At 43.0% G+C, this 27,893-nt stretch overlaps 1 non-coding gene across 1 annotated transcript; it reads left to right on the top strand.

The window, feature by feature from the left end:
• LOC100738033 lies at positions 806-27,893 on the top strand. Its single transcript, XR_002343873.1, has 8 exons — positions 806-883; positions 5,375-5,483; positions 5,730-5,871; positions 6,062-6,154; positions 11,649-11,759; positions 23,918-24,530; positions 26,569-26,638; positions 27,631-27,893. It is a non-coding gene; the product is annotated as an uncharacterized LOC100738033 (transcript).

Raw genomic sequence — 27,893 nt, 5'->3', positions numbered from 1 at the left:
GGAGCTGTAGCCACTGGCCTATACCAGAGACACATCAACGCAGGATCTGAGCACGCGTCTGCAACCTACACCACAGCTCACAGCAACGCCAGATCCTTAACCCACTGAGTAAGACCAGGGAGTGAACCCACAACCTCATGGTCTCCTAGTCAGATTCGTTAACCACTGCGCCATGACGGGAACCCCCACGAACTCCCCTACTCTTAACTTTGATTCCTGACAGGACCAATTCAAGTCCACGCCCATGGGCAGTGGGGCAGCCAGGCAGGACCACCACGCAGGGACCAAGACCGCGGGTAGCTGCAGAAGAAGCCAATCCCTTAACTATCACCCCTCTGCGCACAGGGGGCGGAGTCAATTCCCTGGACCCGCCCCTTTCCCCCCTCAGTATGGTCTCAATCCTGCCTTCTTCCGGTCCTCGGACCACCGCCCCTCACGTGACCAGCCGCCCCCACGTGACCAGCTGCCTCATCCACCCCCCCCCCCCGCCCCGTCCCTGCGCCACAATCTCCTCCCTTCCCTTCAGAGCCCCGCCCAACAGCTTGGCGCAGGCCCCGCCCCTTCCCATCCGAGGGGCGGCAGGAGGGGGCCTGGGGCAGGATGGCAGTGAACCAGAGCCACACCGAGAACCGCCGCGGGGCTGTCATCCCTTTTGGTGAAAGGTGCCTGGTGGGGAAGCCTCGTTGCTGTTAGAGGAGGGAGGAGACGCAAAGGGAACAGCTCGCAGCGAATCACAGGCTTTCCCGCCTTTTCCGGGCGTGGCTCGCTTAGCTCCGCCCCGACGTTAGGGATCGCGCGCTCTCGCGGGAGTTGGAGACGTCGCGGTGGTGGAGGCGGGCGCAAGCGCAGGGAGCGAGGTGCCTGCAACCTCAGGAGAGAAGTGGTAAATTCCCTGATGCGAGTGGGGTGTCGCACCGCCCTTCTGGGTGGCGTGTGGCTGCCGTTGGGAGCGTGCCGCCTTTGTACAGTGATAGGAACAAGGTCCCAGGCTTTTAGGATTTAGAAGAGGCGTAAATTTCGATATTTTTGGAAAGATTCCGGGACTGTCAAAGGGCCTCTCCTCGCCCTCAGAGCTTGGAAAAGCCCTCTTTCTTCTTTACCCCAACCGAGGAGATATAAAGATGGGGACCAAAGAAAATGCGTCAAGGAGGCATGACGCCCTCTTGCCTCGAGGAGCCTTGTGGTTTGCAGCTGTGGCTTTGCGTGGTGCCTGCGGTGCCCTCCGCTCTGCCTTCTCTGTCAGGCTCAGCCCAGAGCTGCCCATTTTCACCACTCTCCTCTCAATGTCTTCCACGCCAGTTTTTCCAGTCTTGCTCCATCTCCCCAGCAATTCTTTTTTTTTTTTTTTAAGGGCCAAACCTGCGGCATATGGAAGTTCCCAGGCTAGGAGTCAAATTAAAGTTAGTTGCACCTGCGGGCCTACACCACAGCAACGCCAGATCCAAGCCGCGTCTGCGACCTACACCGAAGCTCACAGCAACGCGGGATCCTTAACTCACTGAACAAGGCCAGGGATTGAACTCTCATCCTCAAGGACAGTAGTCAGTTTCGTTTCTGCTAGTCAGTTTCTTCTGTGTCACAGCAGGAACTCCCTCCCCAGCAGTTCTTAAATAGGCTCCTTTGCTCTCGCCTGGTAGCAAGACTCTGAAAGCCTCAAGTGTGGTGCTTGGGTGAGATTGCACACCTAGCTCGCTTTGAATGCATCTGTCGCGAAGATCCTCTAAGACAGTACCAAGTGGTGATGTCCAGATCTTTTTTCTATGCTTCCTTCTTCCGAATATTTTCTTGACAGGTTTATACGCGCCGTCAAACTGTACGGTCCTCCCTCGTTCCCGAAGGACGGCTGTGGCTTTGTTGAATTTTGTAATAGGAGGGGATCGCTTGCCATTCTGACTACGTGCTGCACTGGCCTAGAGGACGTTGGCCTGTGTGCCTGGGGCTCTGTGCCATGAAGCCATTTCTGATCTGGTGTTTGGGTGTCTTCTCATGCAGGCTGTGGGTTTGTCTCTAATTTTCTGTTTCTGTGCTGGAGGCAGGGTTTAAAAAAAATTATAACAAATACTGATTTTCTTTTGAACCGGGAAGCCAGAGCAGTGACAGGAGAAAGCAGAGAAGCAGTCTTTTTCCTTTTGAGGGACAGCCAGGGTAGACAAGTGACTGCACAATACCTGTACTTTTTTCTGGAAATATATACACGGTCCCCAGTCAGATTACTTTGTAATTTGTTTTTCTCATTTACTGATGTATTGGAAATGCTTTCCAGGATGAGTATATACCTCATTATTTTCAAGGTCTGGTATTCCAGTATGCATAAATCTTTACTCAAGCTGCTATCTGGGATATTCTGGTTTTACTTTATCATTGCTATAAACATTGCTGCAGTGAACTTTTTAAATTTTTACCTTTGCCCACCTGTCAAAATGTTTCTTTCAGATATATGCCTGAAATTGTGGAATCAGAGAACATAGACTTTTTTTTAAATGTTTAAAATATATTTTTAAAATATGAAAATACTTGTCATTAAGATATGAAATAAATCTTTAATATATTTCAGATAGAAATATATTTATTTACAGTCTACTTAGTGCTCTTTTTTTGTTTTGTTTTTTGTTTTTAGGGCCACACCCATGGCATTTGGAGGTTCCCAGGCTAGGGGTCATATCGGAGCTGGAGCTGTAGGCCTATGCCACAGCCACAGGGATCCGAGCTGCACCTGCAGCATACACCACAGCTCACAGCAGTGGTGGATCCTTTAACTCACTGAGCAAGGCCAGGGATGGAACCTGTGTCGTCATGAATGCTAGTCCGATTCATTAATCACTGAGCCATGACAGGAACTCCTACTTAGTACTCTTGAGTGCCCAATTTCACCATACCCTTGCCAACATGCTATGCTAATCTTTGGTATCTCTGCCAGTCTGATAATGGAATCTAAATAACAAAATACTATATATATTCTTTTTCTCACATTATCCTCCATCATGTTCCATCACAAGTGACTAGATATAGTTCCCTGTGCTATACAGCAGGATAGCATTGTTTATCCACTCCAAATGCAATAGTTTGCATCTACTAACCCCACACTCCCGGTCTATCCCACTCCCTCCCCTTCTCCCTTGGCAACCACAAGTCTGTTCTCAAGGTCCATAAGTTTGTTTCTTTTCTGTAGATAGGTTCATTTGTGCCATATATTTGATTCCAGATATGTGATATCATATGGTATTTGTCTTTCTCTTTCTGACTCACTTGACTTAGTATTAGAGTCTCTATTTCCATCCATGTTGCTGCAAATGGAATTATTTTGTTTTTTTATGGCTGAGTAGTATTCCATTGTGTATATATACCACATCTTAATTCATTCATCTGTCCATGGACATTTAGGTTGTTTCCATGTCTTGGCTATTGTGAATAGTGCTGCAATGAACAAAATTTTTTTTGGTCTTTTCTAGCACCACACCTGCGGCACATGGAGGTTCCCAGGCTAGGGGTCTAATTGGAGCTGTAGCTGCCTGTCTACACCATAGCCACAGTAACATGGGATCTGAGCTGCGTCTGTGACCTACACCACAGCTCACAGCAACGCTGGATCCTTAACCCACTGAGCAAGGCCAGGGATGGAACCCACAACCTCATGGTTCCTAGTCGGATTTGTTAACCACTGAGCCACAACGGGAGCTCTGGATGTATCTTTTTCAGGGAAAGTTTTGTCCAGATATATGCCCAGAAATGGGATTGCTAGGTCATATGGCAGTTCTATATTTAGTTTTCTGAGGTACCTCCATACTGTTTTCCATAGTGGTTGTACCAGTTTACATTCCCACCAACAGTGAAGGAGGGTTTCCTTTTCTCCACACCCTCTCCAGCATTTGTTATTTGTAGGCTTGTTAATGATGGCCATTCTGACCAGTGTGAGGTGGTACCTAACAGTAGTTTTGATTTGCATTTCTCTAATAATTAGTGATGTTGAGCCTTTTTTTCATGGGCTTGTTGGCCATCTGTATATCTTCTTTGGAGAAATGGCTCTTTAGGTCTTTTGCCCATTTTTCAGTTGGGTTGTTGTGGATTTTTGCTGTTGAGTTGTATAACTTTTTTGCATATTTTAGAGATTAAGCTCTTGTCAGTTGCATCATTAGAAACTATTTTCTCCCATTCCATAGGTTGTCTTTTTTTTTTTTTTTTTAACAGTTTCTTTTGCTGTGCAAAAGCTTGAAAATTTGATTATGTCCCACTGGTTTATTTTTGTGTTTATTTCTGTTGTCTTGGGAGACTGACCTAAGAAAACATTTGTATGGTTGATTATCAGAGATGGTTTTGCCTATGTTCTCTTCTAGGAGTTTGATGGTGTCTTGTCTTATGTTTAAGTCTTTAAGCCATTTTGAATTTATTTTTGTGCATAAAAACCTTTTGAGGTTGTTTTCTAGTTTCATTGATTTACATGCAGTTCTCCAGTTTTCCCAGCACCACTTGCTGAAAAGACTGTCTTTTTCCCATTTTATATTATTGCCTCCTTTGTTGAAGATTAATTGGCCATAGGTGTCTGGATTTATTTCTGGGATCTCCATTCTGTTCCAATCGTCTGTATGTCTGTTTTGGTACCAGTACCATACTGCCTTGATTACTGTAGTTTATTGTCTGAAGTCTGGGAGAGTTATGCCTCCTGCTTGGTTTTTGTTCCTCAGGATTGCTTTGGCAATTTGGGGTCTTTTATGGTCCCATATAAATTTTGGGGTTGTTTGTTCTAGTTCTGTGAAAAATGTCATGGGTAATTTGACAGGGATTGCATTGAATCTGTAGATTCCTTTGGGTAGTATGGCCTTTTTAACAATACCAGTGTGCATGCACACAATTACTAAGAAAGAAAAAAAAAGCTAATAGGATTCTATAAGTGAGAATAGGATGAGTCCCAGTTTTTCAGGTTAGGAGTGAATGTGTCAGACAGAAGGAATGTCTCGGAGGATTCTGGAGCCCTCTGTGTATCCTTTACCTTCCTTACCAGAGTCCAAGAAACATTTCCATCAACACGATTCTTTATACCAACTGCATAAGAAGTGTGAATATTCATGAATAAACCTTAAGAATAGAAGTAGACTGGATAAGGGAAAAAAGGACCCTGTGATAAAGAAGGATAAGAGTAAGTGTGGATTGCCAGAGAATAAGATCGTTTAAATTCCTTTCTATTTTAATGCAATAGTAGTTGTAGTAGGTGTTGTTGTCGCGGTTGTGGCTAGACATAGTAGCAGTGGCGGCAGTAGCAATAGCAGCACGTAACATTTATGAAAATCTCCCTGCAGGCTGGAAACTGGGCTAAGAGCTTTAACTGTATCATTTTATAGAACCTCTAAGTTATGTGCCGTCTGCCTTTTCTTTTCTGCAGTGTTTTGAAGCAGTGTCAGGATGTGGATCTCTCCTTCCTACAGCAGCCCGCAGGATCTGATCTCTTTCGGGGTACAAAGAAGGGAACGCTGTTTCTCACTTCATACCGGGTAATTTCTCCTTGCACCTTGATCTGATAAACTCTACATTTCTTTTCCTTAAAACGAGTTTACGCAGTGACTTTCGAAGCATTTCCAGGTTGAGATTTTCCATGTTGGAGAGCGAGGGAAGAGAGTCGGTGATGTTTCTCAACTAGGCTAAGGATGCCAAAGCAGCCTTGACTTTGGAGTTGCTCTTGAATGTCTCAATCCATGGGCAAGTGGCGATCCTTTTCCAACGTTTCCTTCATCTCTTAGGTGATCTTCGTGACTTCACACTCAGTCGACGACCCCATGTTTTCTTTCATGATGCCATTTGATCTGATGAGTAACTGCACCATTGAACAACCCGTCTTTGCCCCCAACTACATTAAAGGAACCGTTCAGGCAGCTCCAGATGGTGAGTGTTCCCCACAGAAGTGCATTTTTTCTCAAAAACTTCCAGAAGGTTTAAGACGCAGACTTGGCTCATGTTGGAATTCAAAAGAAGCAACCCTGCTCCACTGAGTTGTGCCTCTCTCAGTATTTGTGGCCTCCTTATTTACCGGCGTGCCAGCCTCTTCATGCGTGTGTGCCATTTCTTCCCCCAGGTGGCTGGGAAGGACAGGCTGTTTTTAAATTATCCTTCAGAAAAGGAGGTGCCATTGAATTTGCCCAGCTAATGATGAAAGCTGCCTCTGCTGGTAAGCAATGCTGATAAAGATATTAAGCTCTTTGGGGCTTGGGGTGTGTGTAATTGAAGGACTGTTTACTGTCGAAGACTTCTGGCCTCCCTGCTCAGGCAGCTGGTGGTTGCACATGTATTCAGCAGGCATTCCCCGAGCCCACCATCCGTATGCCAGGTACCACACTACATGCTGGGAACACAAGATTTAGGCCCTCCCTGTCCTGAAGGAGTTTGTTTTCTAGTGGGAGCTTACCATCAGACACCTGAGCAACAAATTACACCTGACAGTGGTTTGTTCTTAAGTGCTGCTCCCATCTGTCATTGAGTAGGTTCACTTTCGGGGTGTTGCCTTGGCTCTTCTTCCTCTGGCAGGGCCTTTTGATCTTCTCTGCTCTCTGACTTTGCCTTTTTGCTTCTCTGAGGTTTCATTCCCATCTTCCATGGGACTAAAGCCTGGGAAGAGGTACTGTTGTGCCCTGAAGCATTTGAATACAAATGATCTTTTAATGAAATATTTTAATTCAATCTATCCTCACTCTACACCCCTCACCCTCTCACTTTTTGTACTCCAATCCAACCGGACTTCTTTGTGTCTTGCTCTCCTATCTCTGAGCTTTCATGCTATTCACTCTGTCTGGAATGCTCTTCCCTTTTCCCCTTCCACCTCCAACTCAATACTAGTTGAGATAAACACACTCTAGGAAAGAGAGACATCTGCAAACATGTCACCCTGTCTTCTGGCAGGTGCTATAATAGAGGCGTAGACAAAGTTCTGGGGACACACATCATAAAGGTGTGGATTTTCTACCTTTGAAGACTGACTGGATCATGATGCTATAAATCATGGTCAAGAGTATAAGAGGTAGTCTAAATTGGAGAGGACTCCAATATAAAATAATAATAATAATTATTATTACTATTATTAGACAGAAAAAATGGAGAGGAAATGAGTTCAATTTTAGACAGTAATACTAGCTAACATTTCTTGAATGCTTATCATGTACGGGGCAGAGTTTAAGACCTTTGCATATGCTAATTTATTTGATTCTCACAAAATCTTATGATATAGGTCCTGTTATTATCCCCAATGCATAGCTAGGGAGACTGAGTCAGTAATGGTTTTATAATTTTTCCCAAAGCTATACAGTTAGCAAGTGATAGAGCTGGAATTTGAACCATGCTCTCTCTCTCTCTCTCTTTTTTTTTTTTTTTTGGTCTTTTCTAGGGCTGCACCCACAGCACATGGAGGTTCCCAGACTAGGGGTCTAATTGGAGCTGTAGCCACTGGCCTACACCACAGGCGCAGCAATGCAGGATCCCAGCCACGTCTGCGACCTACACCACAGCTCACGGCAACGCCAGATCCTTAACCCACTGAGCAAGGCCAGGGATGGAACCCGCAACCTCATGGTTCCTAGTCGGATTCATTAACCACTAAGCCACGACGGGAACTCCCACTCTCTCTCTTTTTTTAAAGAGAGAATTACGCTCTCTCTCTTTTTAAACCTTTTATTTTGAAATAAAAGTCAAATCTATAGAAAAGTTTTAAGACTATTACAGTGAACTCCCATAGAACTTCATCTAGATTCACCCATTATTAACATTTTCCCACATTTGCCTTGTTATTCTTTTTTTTTTTTTTTTTTTGGCTTTCGTTTGAACATTGATCATTTCCTTCATTCCTGAATATTTGAATGTGTATCTCCTGTGAACAAGGGCATTCTTTTATCTAACATCAGTGTGCTTATTAAGTCAGAAAGTTTAACATTGAAATAATGCTATTGTTTAGGAGTTCCTACTGTGGCTCATCAGGTTAAGAACCTGACTACTATCCATAAGGGTGCAGGTTCAATCCTTGGCCTCGCTTAGTGGGTAAGGATCTGGCATTGCAGCAAGCTGCGGTGTAGGTCACAGATGTGGCTTGGATCCTGTGTGGCTGTGGCTATGACGTAGGTCGGCAGCTGCAGCTCCAATTCAACCCCTAGCCTGGGAATTTCCATATGCTGCAGCTGTGGCCCTAAAAAGACAAAAAATATATATATTATTATTAAATATATAGTTGAGGTTCCAATTCAAAGCACTGACCATTACTGTTCATAATTCTAATAGCACTTATTTTCCAATCCAGAATGTAATCCCAGATCACACACTGAATTCAGGTGTCCTGCTCTTTGGTCTCCTTTAATCTGGGCTCAGCCTTTCTTTGTCTTTCATGCCGTTGACATTTTAAAAAGAATACGGCCGTATTGTTTTGTGGAATGTCCCTTAATTTGTGTTTGTCTGTTTCCTCGTGGTGATATTCAGGTCATGTATTTTGACAGGAATAATGTGTCCTTTGGAGCCTACGCTCCTAACCCCTGTACCATATTAAGTGTGAGGTACATGAGAGGCTAGCGGTGGTGGACATGCAGCTCAGCCCCCCGGAGGTGAACTGTACTGAGGCACTGATATGGGACTCCTCAGCACACAGGTCATCTCTGGAGCCGTGTGAGTCATGGGCTGGTTCACTGAGCCGAGGATGGTATTCCACAGGCCCTCAACATTTGAGGGGTAGGTAGGGAGGGTGACCTTCAATGAAGACTGAGAGGGGGGACAGTCAACTGAGTGTATGACCCCAGAAGTCAAGGGAGGAAAAAGTTTCAAGCATTACTGGGTGGGTATCTAGCTGGAACGATGCTTGGTAAAATGAAGACTGAAAAACGTTCATCGCATGTGGGGATTTGAGTTTTTTGGTGGAATTAGCAAGAGAAAGTTCAGTGAACTTCCGGAGAAGAAAGGTGATAGAAGAGCCATATTATAGACATTGAGGAGTAAGAAAAATTTTGCAGTTACCTTTAATAATGCAGTGCAAAGATATAAAGGCCAGGGAATTCACAAGCTGTACCCCACTGAAAACTCTTTATGGTCTGGAGGGCAGACAGCATCTGGAAGCCTGACACTGGCTAACAGGGTGTCCTGCAGACAGAGTGAGCATAGCTATGGAGAGTCCAGGGTCCGGGGACACCTGGAAGTCTAGTTCCTCTTTGCTACAGATGTCTCGGAACTCAGGACAGTTGCATTATTATTTTTGGCCTCAAAGTACTAAGGCAGCTTATTTTTAAGATTATGGGATAAGGGTGAGGCAATTTTAAGGGATTTTCTTTGTGCTCTCATTAAGTTCTGCTTCTTGGCCTGCACAAAAGTAGGTCAGTGTCTTGGTGGTTGCACAGCTACTTGGAAAGGATTTAAACAACTTATATGAACTTGGCCCAATGCTCAGGGTCTGATTATACCAGCTTTAGGCTTAGGAACCTATGCTTTCTTCCTTGACAAGAGTCAGGTGTTATAAGATGGGCTTCCTTGAGGCTTTGGAGTGAATTAACCACCCATCATCCTTCATGATCTGATTAATTGACCAGGAAAGATCCATTTCCTCTCTGCAGAGTTAATTTGTCAGAGCTCTTTGATTTATATATTTAGCAGATTATATTGTGTGAGACACTAGGTGAGACAATAGGGAAACGACAGTGAATAAGACATATGTACATAGTCCCTGCCTTTGTTAAACTTACGGTCTAGTAAGAATTGGATAAAAAATAAGCAAACATGGAATTCCCTGGTGGCTCAGTGGGTTAAGGACCTGGCGTTGCCACTGCTGTGGTATAGGTTTGATCCCTGGCCTGGGAACTTCTGCATGCTGTAAACATGCCCTCCCCCACACAAAAGGAGCTAAGCAAACAGGTAAGCGAATAAAATAATTACTTATTCTGAAAGGGGATACTAGTAGAATATTGAAAAGGAGGGTAGGAGGTCCTGTTGTGGCCCAGCGGGTGAAGAACCTGACATAGTACCCATGAGGATGTGGGTTTGATCCCTGGCCTAGCTCAGTGGGTTAAGGATCTGGTGTTGCTGTGACTGTGGCATAGGCTGGCACCTGCAGCTCCCATTTGACCCCTAGCCCAGGAGTTTCCATATGCCGCAGCTGCAGCTGTGAAAAGAAAAGAGAAAAAAAAAAAAAAGAGTTACAGGGAAGGATGACACCTTTAGATTTATAGAGAATTAGTTAAGATAATGCTGTTGAAACAGATAAGCCTCAAATTATCAACAGCTTAAGGTAATAGATTTTATTGCTTACATAAAGGCCAATCAGCAGAGGTGAAAGGGGGCTTTGTTCCACATAGTAATAGAGTCTCTGCCACCATTAGCTCCTGGATTTCATGGCCTCTTTGGGTAGCCGGCAGAGAGAGATGAGAGTACAGATCTCACCTGGGAAGTTTTCGGGGGCTAAGCCTAGAAGCAGTGCACATTCCGTCTTGTCATATGCCATAGGCCAGAAATTAGTATGGCTGATAATGGTTCCCAAAGATATAATCCATGGCCTAATTTGCAGAATCTGAGAATGTTACCTTGTTTGTAAAAACAAATTCTTTTCAAATATAATTAAGTTTGGGCCCATTCAGGGATGCAAAAAATAAAAATAAAAAAATTAAGGATCTTTTTTTTTTTTTTTTCTTTTGGTCTTTTTGCCATTTCTTGGGCCAATCCCATGGCATATGGAGTTTCTCAGGCTAGGGGTCTAATTGGAGCAGTAGCTGCCAGCCTACACCAGAGCCACAGCAACATGGAATCTGAGCCGCATCTGCGACCTACACCACAGCTCACGGCAACGCCAGATCCTTAACCCACTGAGCAAGGGCAGGGATCGAACCCACAACCTCATGGTTCCTAGTCGGATTCATTAACTACTGCGCCACAATGGGAACTCCAAGGATCTTGAAATGAGGGGATTGCTCTTGATTGAGGCCCCAAATACCATCAAAAGTGTTCTTATAAGTGAGATGGAGAGAGAAACAGAAGCGCTTTCTCTGGTACTGCCATTGCATTGGCCTTTAATGGATGTATCTTGCCAACTTGATAGAACCCTCACTTGGAAATTTTTTCTAAATACCTATTATAGTAGATGCTAGGCCAGTCCTTGAATAAGCACAGGCAAATACACACATTCATCAGGAAATATACAATGTGAGAAAAAGAATGTGTATATACATATATATATGTATATGTATGCAGGTGACTGGGTCACTTTGCTGTACAGTAGAAAATTGACAGAATACTGTAAACCAACTATAATAGAACAAATAAGAATCATTAGAAAATTAAAATAAAATAAAATGCCTAATGGAAATAGACAATAAAAAAATAAACAGATTTGCCAACATGTAAATAAGGATTTTTCTCATTATTTCTTTCACTGTGGAAAATATAAGGTACTTTTTTTCATAAAAATATTAGTGTTTCCATGTAATGGACTTATGATGATTATTTTGAAAATAAACAGATTTTTTAAAAATTAAAAACCGTACAGTTCAGGACAAGGGCAGTGTATATTTTTAATCTTGTATCCTGGGGGCGTTGATGGACATACAAATAAGGTGGCGATGAAAACTCTGTCAATTATTTGATGGATAGCTGCTGTACCTCCGACTTAAGAGAACTAAAGAATCCTTCTTTTGTCAAATGTGTCTTCTCAGCTGCCAGAGGAATTCCACTCGGAAGTGTGAATTACTGGTACGGCACTTCGGGACTGTTTGTAATCACTACACCCGGGGGCACAACGTGCACCCAGCGCACACCTTGTCCAGGTAAGGTATGGCAGGGAGGGTCTTCCTAGGAGGAAGAAGAGTATGCCAGGGGCTCAAAGATCTCTTCACTGCCAGCTTGCCTCCAACTCTGCTGCAGGAGAAGCAGCAGAGGTTTAGGGGGTTGGAAAATGGTTGCGTCCATGACTTCATTTCCAGACTGAAGTCCAGCGGCAAGTGAATAAGTGACTGGGCTTCCGTTTCGGGCTTGGTTTTTACCCGTAATGTACAAATATGCAGCCTGCCTGGGCAACTCCCGTCAGTGGAACAGTTGCTTCCTGCTTACAGCCTGAGCAGAAAACATGTGCTCTTGCCCACATCCTCCTCCCCCTTTCCTGTAAGCATAGCCATTAAGCCATGCCCTTCACCCCCACTGAGGACCCCAGTCCTGGGCTTTGCACCCTGTACCCTTTCCGCTAACTGTCGTGCCTGAGCCGTGGTCCTGGGAGCTGAGAGGTCAGTGATTCTCAAGTGCAGTCCACAGAAGGTTGGTGGGCCACAAAGGGTCTCCTGTCGGGTGGCCAGTAGACCCCCAAGTGCAGGCCAGTTCCTGAGTTCTCCTTGGAGCATGATGTGCATGTGCGTTGGCTTTCAGTTTTGTGGACAACTGAGGAAGAGTTATTTCTAGCCTTAATAGTTCCCTTAGTTTTTGCGTTAATAAAATCTAATGTTCAAAATCTAAAAGTAAGTGTTGCTAAGGTTTTATAAAAATGCTTTTGTGTCGAGGAATTCCTGTCGTGGCCCAGCGGTTAAAGAATCTGACTGGCATCCGTGAGGATGCAGGTTCCATCCCTGGCCTCGCTCAGTGGGTTAAGGATTCGGTGTTGCCCTGAGCTGTGGTGTAGGTCACAAATGTGGCTCGGATCCCACATTGCTGTGGCCCTGGCATAGGCTGTTGGCTACAGCTCTGATTGGATCCCTAGCCTGGGAACCTCCATATGCCATGGGTATGGCCCTAAAAAGACAGAAAGACAAAAAAAAAAAATGCTTTTGCATTGAAATTCGTATAAAATACATTAACCATTTTTAGATGTACAATTCAGTGGCATTTAATGTATTCACAATGTTGCGCAACCATCAGCTCTTCCTCTGGTTTCAAAACTTTTTCTTCGCTCTGTAAGAATACCATACTCACTAAGTAATCATTTCCCATTGTCCCCTCTTCTATGTCTTGGCTTCCTCTAATCTGCATTTTGTCTTTATGGATTTGCCGTTGCTGTACACATCACATGAAAATCATACAACACATGTGACCCTTTTGTGTTTGGCTTATCTCACTTAGCATAATGTTTTCAGGATTTGTCCAAGCTGTGGCATGTGTCAGTACTTTATTCTTTGTTTGTGACTGAATAATATTCCATCATATATATCACAATTTATGCATCCATTCGTCCACTGATGTACACATTTGACTTGTTTCCATCTTTTGGCTGTTATGAATAATAGCTGCTGTAAACATTTGTATATAGGTTTCTTGTGGATATAAGTTTTCATTTCTCTTGGGAATATACCTAGGGTTGGAATTATTGGGTCATATGGTAATTCAGTGTTTTAACTTTTTGCAGAACCACCAAATTATTCCCCCAGCAATGACAATATTTTGTATTCCCATCGGCAACATTCAAATTTCTGTTTCTCTACATCCTTGCCAATGCTTGTTATTTTCCCTTTTTGCTTTTTTTTTTGTCTTTTGTCTTTTGTCTTTTTAGGGCTGCATCCACGGCCGAGGCATATGGAGGTTCCCAGGCTAGGGGTCTAATTGGAACTGTAGCCACTGCCAGATCCGAGCTGTGTCTTCGACCTACACCACAGCTCACGGCAACACTGGCTCCTTAACCCACTGAGCGAGGCCAGGGATTGAACCCACAACCTCATGGTTCCTAGTCAGATTCATTTCCGCTGCGCCACAACAGGAGCTTCACCTGTCATTATTTATACTAAAGCCATCCTAGTCAGTGTGAGGTGGTATCTCATTGGGGTTTCAACGTACATTTCCTTAAAGACCAAAGATGTTGAACATTATTTCATGTGCTTGTTGGCCATTTGCGTTATCTTCTTTGGAGATATATCTATTCAAATTGTTTGCCTGTTTCTAACTTGGGTGAGTTTATCTTTTTTTTTTTTTGTCTTTTGTCTTTTTGTCTTTTTTGTTGTTGTTGTTGCTATTTCTTGGGCCACTCCCGCGGCATATGGAGGTTCCCAGGCTAGGGGTTGAATCGGAGCTGTAGCCACCGGCCTACGCCAGAGCCACAGCAACGCGGGATCTGAGCTGCGTCTGCAACCTACACCACAGCTCACGGCAACGCCGGATCGTTAACCCACTGAGCAAGGGCAGGGACCGAACCCGCAACCTCATGGTTCCTAGTCGGATTCGTTAACCACTGCACCACGACGGGAACTCCTTTTTTTTTTTTTTTTTTGTCTTTTGTCTTTTTGTCTTTTTTGTTGTTGTTGGAGTTTATCTTTTTGTTATTTGAGTTGTAAGAGTTCTTTATATATTCTGGATATTGAACCCTTATCAGATATGGGATGTATAAGTATGTTTTCCATTCTATAGGTCATCTTTCACAATCTCAATAATATCTTTTGATGCACAAAAGCATTAATTTTTGTTTTATTTATTTTTTTCTCTTTGTTACGTGTGCTTTTGGTATCAAACTAAGAATCCATTGCCAAGGTCAATGTCACGAAGATCTACCTCTATGTTTTCATCTAAGAGTTTTATAATTTTACCTCTTATATTTCAGTTATTGATTCATTATGAGTTAATTTTTGTATATGGAGTAAGGTTAGGGTCCAGCTTTATTCTTTTGCATGGGGTTATCCAGTTGTCCCAGAATCATTCGTTGAAGACACTATTCTTTCCCCATTGAATGGTCTTGGCATCCTTGTTGAAAATCAGTTGGTAACAGATGTTTACGTTTATTTCTGGACTCTCAGTTCTATTCTCACTGGTATATAAGTCTGTCTTTGGAGTTCCCACTGTGGCACAGTGGGTTAAGAACCCACCTAGTATCCATGAGGATGTGGGTTAGAATCCTGGCCTCACTCAGTGGGTTAAGGATCCAGCCTTGCCATAAGCTGTGGCATAGGTTGTGGATGTGGCTTGGGTCTGGCATTGCTGTGGCTGTGACACAGGCTGGCAGCTGCAGCTCTGATAAGCCCGGGAACTTCCATATGTTGCAGCTGTGGCCATAAAGAGGAAAAACAAACAAACAAAACCCCCCCAAAAACTAAGTCTGTCCTTCTGCCAGTACCACATCATTTTGATTACTGTAGCTTTGTAGTAAGTTTCAAAACAGGGAAATGTGAGTCCTCCTGTTTTGCATTCCCTTTTCAGTATTATTTGGGCCATCCATCGTCTCTTGTAGCTCCATATGAATTTGAGAATCACTTTTTACATTTCTGCAAAAAGACCATTAGAATTCTGATAGGGATTGCATTGAACTCATAGATCACTTGTGGGGGAATTGCTATCTTAATATTAAAGCCTTCTAATTCATGAACATAGGAAGTCTATTTATTTGGTCTTTTGAAATTTATTTCAGGAATGTTTTGTAGTTCTCAGTGCACAAATCTTTCACCTCCTTGGTTATATTTATTCCTAGGCAGTTTATTCTTTTGGATGCTATTTTTTTTTTTTTGTCTTTTTGTCTTGTTGTTGTTGTTGTTGTTGCTATTTCTTGGGCCGCCCCTGCGGCATATGGAGGCTCCCAGGCTAGGGGTTGAATCGGAGCTGTAGCCACCGGCCTACACCAGAGCCACAGCAACGCTGGATCCGAGCCGCGTCTGCAACCTACACCACAGCTCACGGCAACCCCGGATCTTTAACCCACTGAGCAAGGGCAGGGATGGAACCCGCAACCTCATGGTTCCTAGTCGGATTCGTTAACCACTGCGCCACGACGGGAACTCCTGGATGCTATTTTTAAATTGAATTATGTTCTTAATTTCTTTTTTGTGTCATTGAGTGTTATAACTATGGAGTTTATTTTTTACTTTTATACTACTTTGTTTTATTATATAATTTTACACATTTTTATATATTTATATATCAATATATTTGATATTTTGCTATACATGTATGTATGTATAGTCCATATACATAGGCTTTTTTCATTTTTTTAAAGTTTTATTGAAGTATAGTTGATTTACAGTTGTTGTGATAATTTCTGCTGTTCAGGAGTTCCCATTATGGCGCAGTGGTTAACGAATCCGACTAGGAACCATGAGGTTGCGGGTTCGATCCCTGGCCTTGCTCAGTGGGTTAAGGATCTGGCGTTGCCATGAGCTGTGGTGTAGGTTGCAGATGTGGCTTGGATCCCACATTGCTGTGGCTGTGGTGTAGGCCAGCGACTATAGCTCCCATTAGACCCCTAGCCTGGGAACCTCCATATGCCACAGGTGCAGCCCTAGAAAAGACAAAAAAAAAAAAAAATTCTGCTGTTCAACGAAGGGATTTAGTTATACATATACATATATCCATTCTTTTTCTGATTATTTTCCCATATCGGAGTTCCTGTGGTGGTGCAGTGGTTAACGAATCTCACCAGGAACCATGAGGGTGCGGGTTCCATCCCTGGCCTTGCTCAGTGGGTTGAGGATCCTGTGTTGCTATGAGCTGTGGTGTAGGCCGGCGGCTACAGCTGTGATTACACCCCTAGTCTGGGAATCTCCATATGCCACAGGTGCGGCCCTAAAAAAAAAGACAAAAAAAAAAAAAACCAAAAACAACCCAGATTATTTTCCCATGTAGATTATCACAGAATTTCGGGCAGAGTTCCCTGTGCTATGCAGCAGGTCCCCATTGGGTAGTCATTCCATATACCATGGCGTGCATATGCCAATCCGTAACCCCCAGTTCATCCCTCCCCCCACCCTGTCTCCGTTGGAAACCATAGGTTTGTTTTCAAAAACTGTGAGTCTGTTTCTGTTCTGCAGATACGTTCACTGTATCCTTTTTTTTAGATTCCACATATAAGTGATAGCGAATGATGTTTATGTCTCACTGTCTGACTAACTTCACTTAGTGTGATAATCTCTGGGTCCATCCATGTTGCTGTAAGTGGCATTATTTCATTCTTTTTATGGCTGAGTAATATTCCATTGTATGTATAATACCACATCTTCTTTATCCACTCCTCTGTTGATGGACATTTAGGTTGCTTCCATGTCTTGGCTCTTGTATACAGTGCTGCAATGAACATTGAGATCATGTATCTTTTCAAATTATGGTTTTCTCCTGATAGATGCCCAGGAGGGAGATTGCTGGATCATAGGGTAGTTCTATTTTTACTTTTTTGAGGAACCTCTGTACTGTTTTCCACAGTAGTTGTACCACTGTACATTCCCACCAACAGTGTAGGAAGGTTCTCTTTTCTCCACACCCTCTCCAGCATTTATTGTTTGTAGACTTTTTGTTGATGGCCATTCTAGTTGGCGTAAGGTGATACCTTAATGTAGTTTTAATTTGCATTTATCTAATAATTAGTGATGTTGAGCACCTTTCCATGTGTTTTTTGGCCATCTGTCTATCTTCTTTGGAAAAATGTCTATTTAGAGCTTCTGCCCATTTTTTTTAATTGGATTATTCTTTTTAAATATAGAGCTGTATGTGTTGTTTGTATATTTTGGAGATTTATCCCTGCCAGTTGCTTCATTTGCAAGTATTTTCTCCCATTCTGTGGGTTGTCTTTTCTTTTTTTTGTTTGTTTTTGTTTTGTCTTTATAAGGCTGCACCTGCAGGATATGTAAGTTCCCAGGCTGGGGTCGAATTGGAGCTACAGCTGCCGGCCTATGCCAAAGCAACGTGGGATCCGAGCCATGTCTGTGACCTATACCACAGCTCATGGCAATGCCTGATCCCTGACCCACTGAACAAGGCCAGGGATCAAACCTTCATCCTCATGGTTCCTAGTCGGATTCATTAACCACTGTGCCACAACGGGAATGCCTTTTCTTATTGTCGAGTAATGTTTCATGGTATAGTAATATTTCATGGTATAGTAATATTTCATGGTGTAGCTGTTACAACTTGTTTAGCCACTCAGCAGTTCAGGGATATCTGGGTTGGTTCCAGGTCTGCCTTACTATGAGTAAAACTGCTGCAAACATTCATGTACAAGTTTCTGTGTGAACATAAATTTTCATTTCTCATTCATTAGGATGGATACCATAGGGAAAACATACAGAAAACAACACATGTTGGCAAGGATGTGGAAAAATTAAAGTGTTTAGGTACTGTTGGTGGGAATGTAAAATGGGATAGCCACTATGAAAAATAGTATGGAGCTTCCTAAAAAAACTGAAGGTGACACAGCAACGCCACTTCTGGGTATACACCCGAAGAGTTGAAATCAGGGTCTAAGAGACATTTGTATGCCATAATCGTAGCCGTATTATTCACAATAGCTAATAGAATGAGTTAGGAAGTGTTCCCTCATCTTCATTTTTTGGAAAAATTTGAGAAGGATTGGTATTAGTCCTTAGGAGATTTGTAAAATTACCTTAGCAGGTCTATACAGATTTTCTGTGTCTTCATGATTTAGTATTATAGGTTTTGTGTTTCTAGGAATTTATCCAATTTCTTAACATACATTTGTTCACAGTAGTCTATTATAGTCCTTCTTATTTCTGTAGAATCAGAAGTAATGTACCCACTTCCAATTTTTTTTTGGGGGGGGGCATGCTGAAGCATGTGGAGGTTCCTGGGAGAGATCAAACCCACACCGCAGCAGCACCCGAGCTGCTGAAGTGACAGCACTGGATCCTTAACCTGCTGCGCCACAAGGGAACTCCCCCACTTCCATTTCTGATTTTGAAATGATAATTTGAATTTTCTCTTTTTTTCTTGGTTAGTCCAGCTAAAAGTTTGTCAATTTTGTTGATATTTTCAGAGAACCAGCTTTTGGTTTCATGAATTTTCTCTGTTGTTTTTCTCTTCTCTTTTTTATTTATCGTTATTCTAATCATTATTATTTCCTTCCTTCTGCTAGCTTTGTGTTTAGTTTGTTCTTCTTTTATTTCCTAAGTTGTTAGGTTATGCTGGGGTTTTTTTTGCTTTTTTTGTTTTTTCAGGCTTGCACCCGTGGCATATGGAGGTTCTCAGGCTAGGGGTCGAATTAGAGCTGCAGCTGCCAGCCTACACCACAGCTCATGGCAATGCCAGATCCTTAACCCACTGAGCGAGGCCAGGAATCGAACCCCCAACCTCATGGATCCTAGTTGGGTTCCTTAACTGCTGAGCCATGAAGAAAACTCCAAGTTATGCTGTTGATTTAAGATTTTTCAAAAAAAAAAAAAGATTTTTCTTGTGTTTTTAGCTATAAAATTTCCCCCCATAGCATTATTTTTGCTGCATCCTATAAGTTTTTATATGTGGTATTTTCATTTTCATTCATCTCTATTTTCTTCTTCTTTTCTTTTCTTTCTTTCTTTCTTTTTTTTTTTTTTTTTTTTTTGCCATTTCTTGGGCCGCTCCTGCGGCATATGGAGGTTCCCAGGCTAGGGGTCTAATCGGAGCTGTAGCTGCTGGCCTACACCACAGCCACAGCAACGCTGGGTCTGAGCTGTATCTGCGACCTACACCACAGTTCATGGCAACATCAGATCCTTAACTTACTGAGCGAGGCCAGGGATCGAACCTGCAACATCGTGGTTACTGGTTGGATTCATTTCTGCTGTGCCACAATGGGAACTCCCATCTCTGTTTTCTCATCTCCCTTATAATTTCTTTGATCCATTGGTGGCTTAAGAGGTGTGTGTTGAATTTCCACAGATTTTGAATTTTCCAGTTTTACTCCTGTCATTAATTTGTAAGCTCATCTCTGTGGCCAGAGAAGCTACTTTATATGAAATCTGTCTTAAAATATATCCGGGCTTAATTTGCTGCCCTATATATGGTGTACCCTGGAAAATGTCCCATGTGTACTCAAGAAGAACGTTGCTGTTGGGTAGAGTGTCCATATATGTCTGTTAGATCCAGTTGGTTTCTTGTGTTTTTAAAGTTCTCCATTTCCTTATTTATCTTCTGTTTGGTTGTTCTGTCCATTATTATGCATGAGGGATATTGCAGTCTCCAACTCTGATTGTAGAACTGTCAATATCTCCCTTCACTTTTGTCAGTTTTTGCTTCTCATATTTGATGGTCTGTCACTGGGTGTGTAAATATTTATAATTGTTATATCCTTTTGCTGTATTGAACATTTTATTAATATGAAATTTCCTTCTTTTTGATGTAAAGTCTATCTTGTCTGATTTTAGTTTAGCCACTCTTGCTCTCTTTTGGTTACTATTTACATGAAATGTCTTTTTCCATCCTTTTACTTTCAATTTATTTATGCTTTTCATCTAGAATAAGTCCTTATACACACAGCATATATTTGAATCATGAGTTTTTATCCATTCTGCCAATCTGTGTCTTTTGATTGGGAAATTTAATCCATTTATATTTAAAGTAATCAGTAGGAGTTCCCATAGTGGCTCAGCGGCTAATGCACCCGACTAGTATTCATGAGGACATGGGTTCGATCCCTGGCCACACTCAGAGGGTTAAGAATCTGGCATTGCCATGAGCTGTGGTGTAGGTTGCAGACACGGCTCAGATCCTGAATTGATGTGGCTGTGGTGTAGGCTGGCAGCTATAGCTCCGATTCAACCCCTAGCCTGGGAACCTCCATATACCACAGGTGCAGCCCTAAAAAGTCAAAAGGCAAAAAATAAAATACAGTAATCACTGATAATAAGGGCCTTACTTTTGACATTTTACTCTTTGGTTTCTATGTGACTCATCACATTTTTGCCCCTCATTTCCTGCATTAATGTCTTCTTTTGTGGAGTTCCGTTGTGGCACAGTGGTTAACGAATCTGACTAGGAACCATGAGGTTGCGGGTTTGATCCCTGGCCTTGCTCAGTGGGTTAAGGATCCGACGTTGCCATGAGCTGTGGTGTAGGTCGCAGATGCGGCTCGGATCCCACATTGCTGTGGCTCTGGCGTAGGCCGGTGGCTGCAGCTCCGATTAGACCCCTAGCCTGGGAACCTCCATATGCGGTGGGAGTGGCACAAGAAAAGACAAAAAGACAAAAAATAATAATAATAATGACTTCTTTTGTGTTTAGTTGATTTTTTTAATACTGGAAAGTTTAAATTCCCTGGTTATTTACTTTTGTTTACATTTTATAGATTTTTTTTTTTTTTTGTGGTTACCATGGGGTTACATTTTACATTCTAAAGTTAGAACACTGGAGTTCCCATCATTGCTCAGCGGTAATGAACCTGACTAGTATCCATGAGGAGACGGGTTCAATCTCTGGCTTTGCTCAGTGGGTTAAGGATCCAGCCTTACTGTGAGCTGTGGTGTAGGTTGCAGATGCAGTTTAGTTCTGGCATTGCTGTGGCTGTGGTGTAGGCTAGCAGCTGCAGCTCCCATTCGACCCCTACCCTGGGAACTTCCATATGCTGCAGGTGTGGCCCCCCAAAGACTAAATAAGTAAATAAGTAATGTTATAACACTAATTTGAATTTTTACCATCTTAACTTCAGTAACATACAGATGCTCTGCATCTTTACAACCCCCCATCCTCACTCCTTTGAACTGATGTCACAAAATTACATCTTTATACATTGTGTCCCTCAAAACATAATCTAACAGTTTTAAAAATTCATTAGTCTCTTAAATTATGTAGAAAACAAAAATGGAATTACAAACCATTGTTATAATAATATTAGCTTTTAAAATTGTTCAATGATTTACCTTTATTGAGATCTTTATTTCTTCATATGGCTTCAGATTACTATCTAGTGCCCTTTCATTTCACCCTTTAGGACTCCCTTAAGCATTTCCTTTTTTTTTAAGGGCCACACTTGCGGCATATGGAGGTTCCCAGGCTAGGGGTCTAATCGGAGCTGTAGCCGCCAGCCTATGCCAGAGCCACAGCAACGCGGGATCCAAGCTGCGTCTGTAACCTACACCACAGCTCACGGCAACACCAGATCCTTAACCCATTGAGCAAGGCCAGGGATCAAACCTGCAACCTCATGTTCCCTAGTCAGATTTGATTCCGTTGTCCCATGACGGGAACTCCCCTTAAGCATTTCTCACAGGGCAAGTCTAGTGGTAATGAACTCCCTCAGATTTTATCTAGCAACGTCTTAATTTCTTTCTCACTCTTAAAGGAGTTTGGGCAGATAGGATTCTTGTTGGAAAGTTTATTTCTGGCCTCTGTTTCTGATGAGAAATCTGATGATTTTCTTTCTTTTTTTTTTTTTTTTTTGTCTTTTTTTTGCTATTTCTTGGGCCGCTCCCTCGGCATATGGAGGTTCCCAGGCTAGGGGTCTAATCGGAGCTGTAGCCACCGGCCTACGCCAGAGCCACAGCAACGCGGGATCCGAGCCGCGTCCGCAACCTACACCACGGCTCACAGCAACGCCAGATCCTTAACCCACTGAGCAAGGGCAGGGACCAAACCTGCAACTTCATGGTTCCTAGTCGGATTCATTAACCACTGGGCCACAATGGGAACTCCTGATGATTTTCTTATTGAGGATCCCTTTTATGTGATTATTCACGTCTTTCTTACTACTTTCAAGATTCTCTCTTTATCTTTGGCTTTTGAAAATTTGACTATAATGTATCTCAGTGTGGCTCTCTCTGAGTTCATCTTTCTTGGAGTTTATTAAGCTTCTTAGATGTTTATATTCATGTCTTTCATCAAATTTGGGGTGTCTTCAGCCATTATTTCTTCAGATATTTTTTCATCTTTCTCTCTCTCTTCTTTTTCTGGAACTTCCACAATGTGTATGTTGGTCTGCTTGGTGGTGTCTCATTGGTCCCTTGGGCTCTGTTCACTTTTCTTCAATCTTTTTCTTTTTGTTCCTCAGTCTCAACAATTCCATTGTCCTGTATTTAGGTTTACTGATTTTTTTCCCTCCTGCCTATTCAAATGTGAATTTGAATCCCTCTAGTGAATTTTTCATTTCAGTTATTATACTTTTCAGCTCCAGATTTTTTTTTTTTGGTTTCTTATTAGGTTTTCTATCTCTTTATTGATATTTCTATTTTATTGACTTTCTCCACATTTTCCTTTAGTTCTTTGAGCATCTTTAAGACAACTCTTTTAATGTTTTTCTTTCTAGATAGCTTAATCATAAATATGGATTATAGAAAAATAACAGTTGTCCATTCACCTTGACTCAGTTAAATCACTTTGGGGATGTAGCCAAGGAAATAAATAAAACCTACGTTCATTATAATATTAATTGGAATGTTAGAAACAACAAGCTCTCCTACCACCCGGGAATTAAGCAACACTTATCCATATGGTAAAATATTGTCCAGCATTTAATTTATGAAATATGTTAAGAATATAAAGAACTTTCTTATAATATCAAATAAAAAGAGCCAGATTTTAAAGAATTGTATGGTTGTTATAATCATGATTGTATAAAAAAGAGTAACAGAAGGGAGTTCCCTCATGACTCAGTGGGTTAAGGATCTGGCATTGTCACTGCTATGGCTTAGTTACAGCTGTAGCATGGGTTTGATCCCTGGCCTAGGAACTTCTGCGCCCCCCCCCCAAAAAATTAATTAACAGGGATCCTACAAAGAAATACACCAAAATATTTAGTTTTTGTCTTTGAAAATGGAATTATAGATGACTTTTAAATATTCATCTTTTCTCTATTCCAAATACACATTCCTCGAGCATTTATTATTTTTTATAATGAAAACAAAGCATTAAGCTATATATATATGTATAACTATAATTAATATAGAGATATAAATATAGGGTTATTTTCATGTTAATGTGAATTCTTCCACAACAGGAAATAAGCCTTCAACTGGTGATGGCCGAAGGATATGGTTTTTGCATTGTTCTGCCTGAATGCTCTTCCTGTGTCAGTTTGCTTCTGCATTATTTTTTATCTTCTATCCCGTTCTTATTTACACCTAGTCTACTCTAAAAAATAACTGATTTTGTGCTTCTCTTGCGGTGCAGTGGGTTAAAGTTCTGGTATTGTCACTGCGACTGCTTGGTCATTGTGTGGCATGGGTTTAATCCCTGATCCTTGAGAACTTTCATGGGCCGTGGGTGCAGCGCCTCTCCCCCACATAAAAAAAAAAAAAAAATGTTTTTTTTTTTGCCTTCTCATCATACCCAGTTGTGGTCTATGGACCCCTACCAGTAGGATATGGAGGCCAACCAGCAGAATATAGAGCCCCACCTCCAGGATACAGAGCCCCACCTCCAGGATACAGAGCCCCACCTCCAGGATACGGAGCCCCACCTCCAGGATACGGAGCCCCACCTGAAAGACTCGAAGCCCCACCAGCAGGATATGGAGTCCCATCTGCGGGATATGAAGCCCCACCTGCAAGATATGACGCCCTGCCTCCAGGATACGGAGCCCCACCTGAAAGACTCGAAGCCCCACCAGCAGGATATGGAGTCCCATCTGCGGGATATGAAGCCCCACCTGCAAGATATGATGCCCCGCCTCCAGGATATGGAGCCTCACCTGAAAGATATGGAGCCCCCTCTGCAGGATATGGACACACAACAGCTGAAAATGAAGCCCCACCTCTAGCATATGAAGCCCCATCTGCTGGAAATAGAGCTGCCTCTCACAAATCTGTGGCAGCCCAGCCGGAGGCTTCTCTTCCCTCTACCTCATCTTCTCAGGCGCATTTACCACCTTCTAAGAAGTAAACCTAGAAGATTCACCAAGCAAAGGGTACCCTAAAACTGAAGTCACGATAAGGAGGAGGACTCAGGTATGTGGTTAAAAGCCTGTCTCAGGAGTTCCCGTTGTGGTGCAGTGGTTAACGAATCCGACTAGGAACCATGAGGTTGCCGGTTCGGTCCCTGCCCTTGCTCAGTGGGTTGACGATCCGGCGTTGCCGTGAGCTGTGGTGTAGGTTGCAGACATGGCTCGGATCCCGCGTTGCTGTGGCTCTGGCGTAGGCCGGTGGCTACAGCTCCGATTCGACCCCTAGCCTGGGAACCTCCATATGCCGCGGGAGCGGCCAAAGAAATAGCAAAAAGAAAAAAAAAAAAAAGAAAAAAAAAAAAGCCTGTCTCAGGTAGTCATCACACCTTTGGAAGGGCAACCTTAGAGGGAAGATGAAGCTTTACTTCCATGCCTAGGTGTTGGAGGCAGCATCAACTCTTGATTAGATGGGCTACAGAAGAAGTATAATTATAGAGTTAATTCTCCAGTAATTTGGTTGACATTGGGCTGCATTTTTTTTTAAATGCCTTGAGCGAGTGTGGAAAAAAGTGTCCTGCATTTTCCCCTCCTCCATTCAAGAAACATTTATTATGGTCATTTTGTTGGGAGGTAAGACATGTGTTAACATCAAGTTGAACGCTTAGTTATTTTTCATAGCATTATTTATACTAGTGAAAGGCTTGAACAACTTAAATTTTCAATAGTGAGAATTCATAAATTATGGTATATCCATACAGTGAAATATTATGCAGCCATTGAAAATGGTATCTAGAGATAGGGAAAGCCTTTTAAGAAGATCAAAATCAATGAAGCAGTAAAGGAAAACAGTGCTAAATTTGACTATATAAAAAATTTAAATTTCTGTATGACCCAAGATAAAAGATAGGCAATAGACTAGGAGGAACTAATTTCCAACATGTATATTAAACAAATAATTTATATTCAGAATATATGAAGAACTGCAAATCAACCCAAAAGAAAAAATGGACAGGGAGTTCCCGCTGTGGCAGAGTGGGTTAAGAATCTGACTGCAGTGGTTTGGGTTGCAGAGGCCTAGGTTTGATCCCCAGCCTGGGGTGTAGTGGGTTAAGGATCTGGTGTAGGTCACAGCTGCAGCTTGGATTCAATCCCTGGCCCAAGAAGCTCCATATGCCATAGGTATGGCCAGAAAAGAAAAAATGGATAAAAGATGTGAATTCCCAATTACCTGAGGCAGTAGGGTGACCAAGAAACATTTGAAAAGATATTTGTTCAACTTGACTAGTGTTAGGTAAATGCAACTTGAAATGAGAAATAATTTTTATCTCTGAAGATTTACAAATATTAAAAAGATTGAAAAACTCAAAAGCTGGAAGATTATGGGGAAAAGATTATTTTATTACACTATTGTGGGAGTGTAACTTGCTGTGCCTTTTTAGAGAGAAATCTGGCCGTACCTTTTAAAAGTTAAAATATTTCTACTCTTGGAGTTCCCGTTGTGGCACAGTAGAAACGAATCTGACTAGGAACCATGAGGTTGAGGGTTCGATCCCTGGCCTCGCTTGATGGGTTAAGGATCCGGCGTTACTGTGAGCCGTGGTGTAGGTTGCAGACGCAGCTCGGATCTGTCGTTGCTGTGGTTCTGGTATAGGCCAGCGGCTACAGCTCTGATTAGACCCCTAGCCTGGGAACTTCCACATGCTGCGGGTGCGGCCCTAAAAAGACAAAAGACAAAAAAATAAATAAAAAATAAAAAATGAAACAAACTAGTGATGGAGGTCCCATTGGCAAGTGGCAAGATGTCATTCTTTGTATGGCTGAGTGGTTTAAAAGCCTTTGAAAATGACCTAGTGATCATTACTACAGCTGGTGCCAGGCAAGTGCTCAGGCCCCGCAGCGGTACATCCCACCCAAACCCACAGCGATCCAGGGAGGCGGGCGCCGTCAGGGTCTTCATGTTACAGCTCAGCACCCTGAAGCCCGGAGACCTCAGGAAACCAAAGAACCCACAGCTGTTGAGTGGTGGAGGCAGGACACGGGACCCTGACCTCTACCTGGGAGCCTGCGCACCCTCCTGAGTACATCTTTTCATCTTTTCACAGGTGCAGGCAGGAGGAGGCGTTTCCTGGGCATGGAGTGACCTGACGCTCCCCACACATCTGTGAGGTCCTGGTGAGCTCCGAGTCCCTTTCTTTGCTGTGGGCTTGATGGTGATCAGAGGGCTTAGAAAATTGGCTCTGTCAGACTTGGTTTCGTAGGTCAAGGGAGGGCTCCGATGTCTCACAGAACCAGAAGATTGGCCCCAGATCTTCTGGGGTGTGGGGGTTGCTGAGAGCCTGAGTCAGCTGCCCTTGAGTCAGCTCTACTAGCACAGGGAAGAGAGAATCCTGAGATCTTTGGGTTTTTCATGGCCTCATTCTCTCATCCGCTCATCACAGCCCCAGACCTGAAGGCTCTGCCACATTAATTGCCTTGGTGATGCCCCTGAGGGGAAAGGGTACTTAGAACAGATGGAAGGTGAGGAGGTTGAGAGGGAGCAGTAATCAGGTGGCCAGGCCTGTTTATTAACGAGCTGTTCATGCCCAGCCCCTGCCTGGGTGCATAATCCAGTGAGGTGGGTGCCTGGACCCCAGTCTCACAGATGAAGAAACTGGGGCTGAGGGCGAAGTAAACTGCCAAAGGCACACGCTGGCCAGTAGGTGACAGGGTGGGAGCCAAACCCAGGTTTCCCCTTTCCTCCACACACTCATTTGGCGAATGCCTTTTCTGTGCCATTTCTGTGTGCTTGGGTTATCGGTGACCCAAACAAACAAAAATTCCTGCTCTTAGGGTGCTTACATTCTAGCACTACCAAGATACAGTCTACATGTATGTGATAGAACGAGGCAAATCATATTCAAACTGCAGAAAATGCAAAGACAGAGAAGTTGTTAAGAGCTCTGAAAAAATATAGAGCAAAGTAAGGGAGTCAGGAGCACTGGGGGTTGGCAGAGGGAGCCGATTGCAGTAGAGCCTTGTTGAAAAGGTAGTATGTGAGCAAAGATTGCAAAGATCAAGGCGATGAGGGAGCTAGCCAGGCACACATCTGGGCAAGAGTGTTCTAGGCAGAGGGAACAGCTAGTGGAAAGGCAGCTTAATTGCAAGGTGCCTTCCCTTACACCCAGAGCCTCAAAACACAGATGCATGTGAGAAGACTGCTGTCCCCAAGGAAGGAAAATGCCTGACAGATGCGAGCCAACCAGAGCAAGAGAGAGATCCGAACCAGCACATAAACAGCTTGGGGATGAAGACCGATTTCTGGGTTCTCATTAGGAAACAGGCCTGGGCCTGTGTCTCAAGGAGAAGAGAGAAGTCCTTGCAACCCAAGAGGCTAGGGTTACCCTGGTTTTACACCCTCGATTAAAGCCTGCTTGCTGTTTGTTGCGTA

The sequence above is a fragment of the Sus scrofa genome, chromosome 5 (assembly GCF_000003025.6).
Source record: "Sus scrofa isolate TJ Tabasco breed Duroc chromosome 5, Sscrofa11.1, whole genome shotgun sequence".
Taxonomy (NCBI): domain Eukaryota; kingdom Metazoa; phylum Chordata; class Mammalia; order Artiodactyla; family Suidae; genus Sus; species Sus scrofa.
The sequence above is the reverse complement of the archived record's forward strand: the minus strand, read 5'-3'. Positions and strand labels throughout refer to the sequence as shown.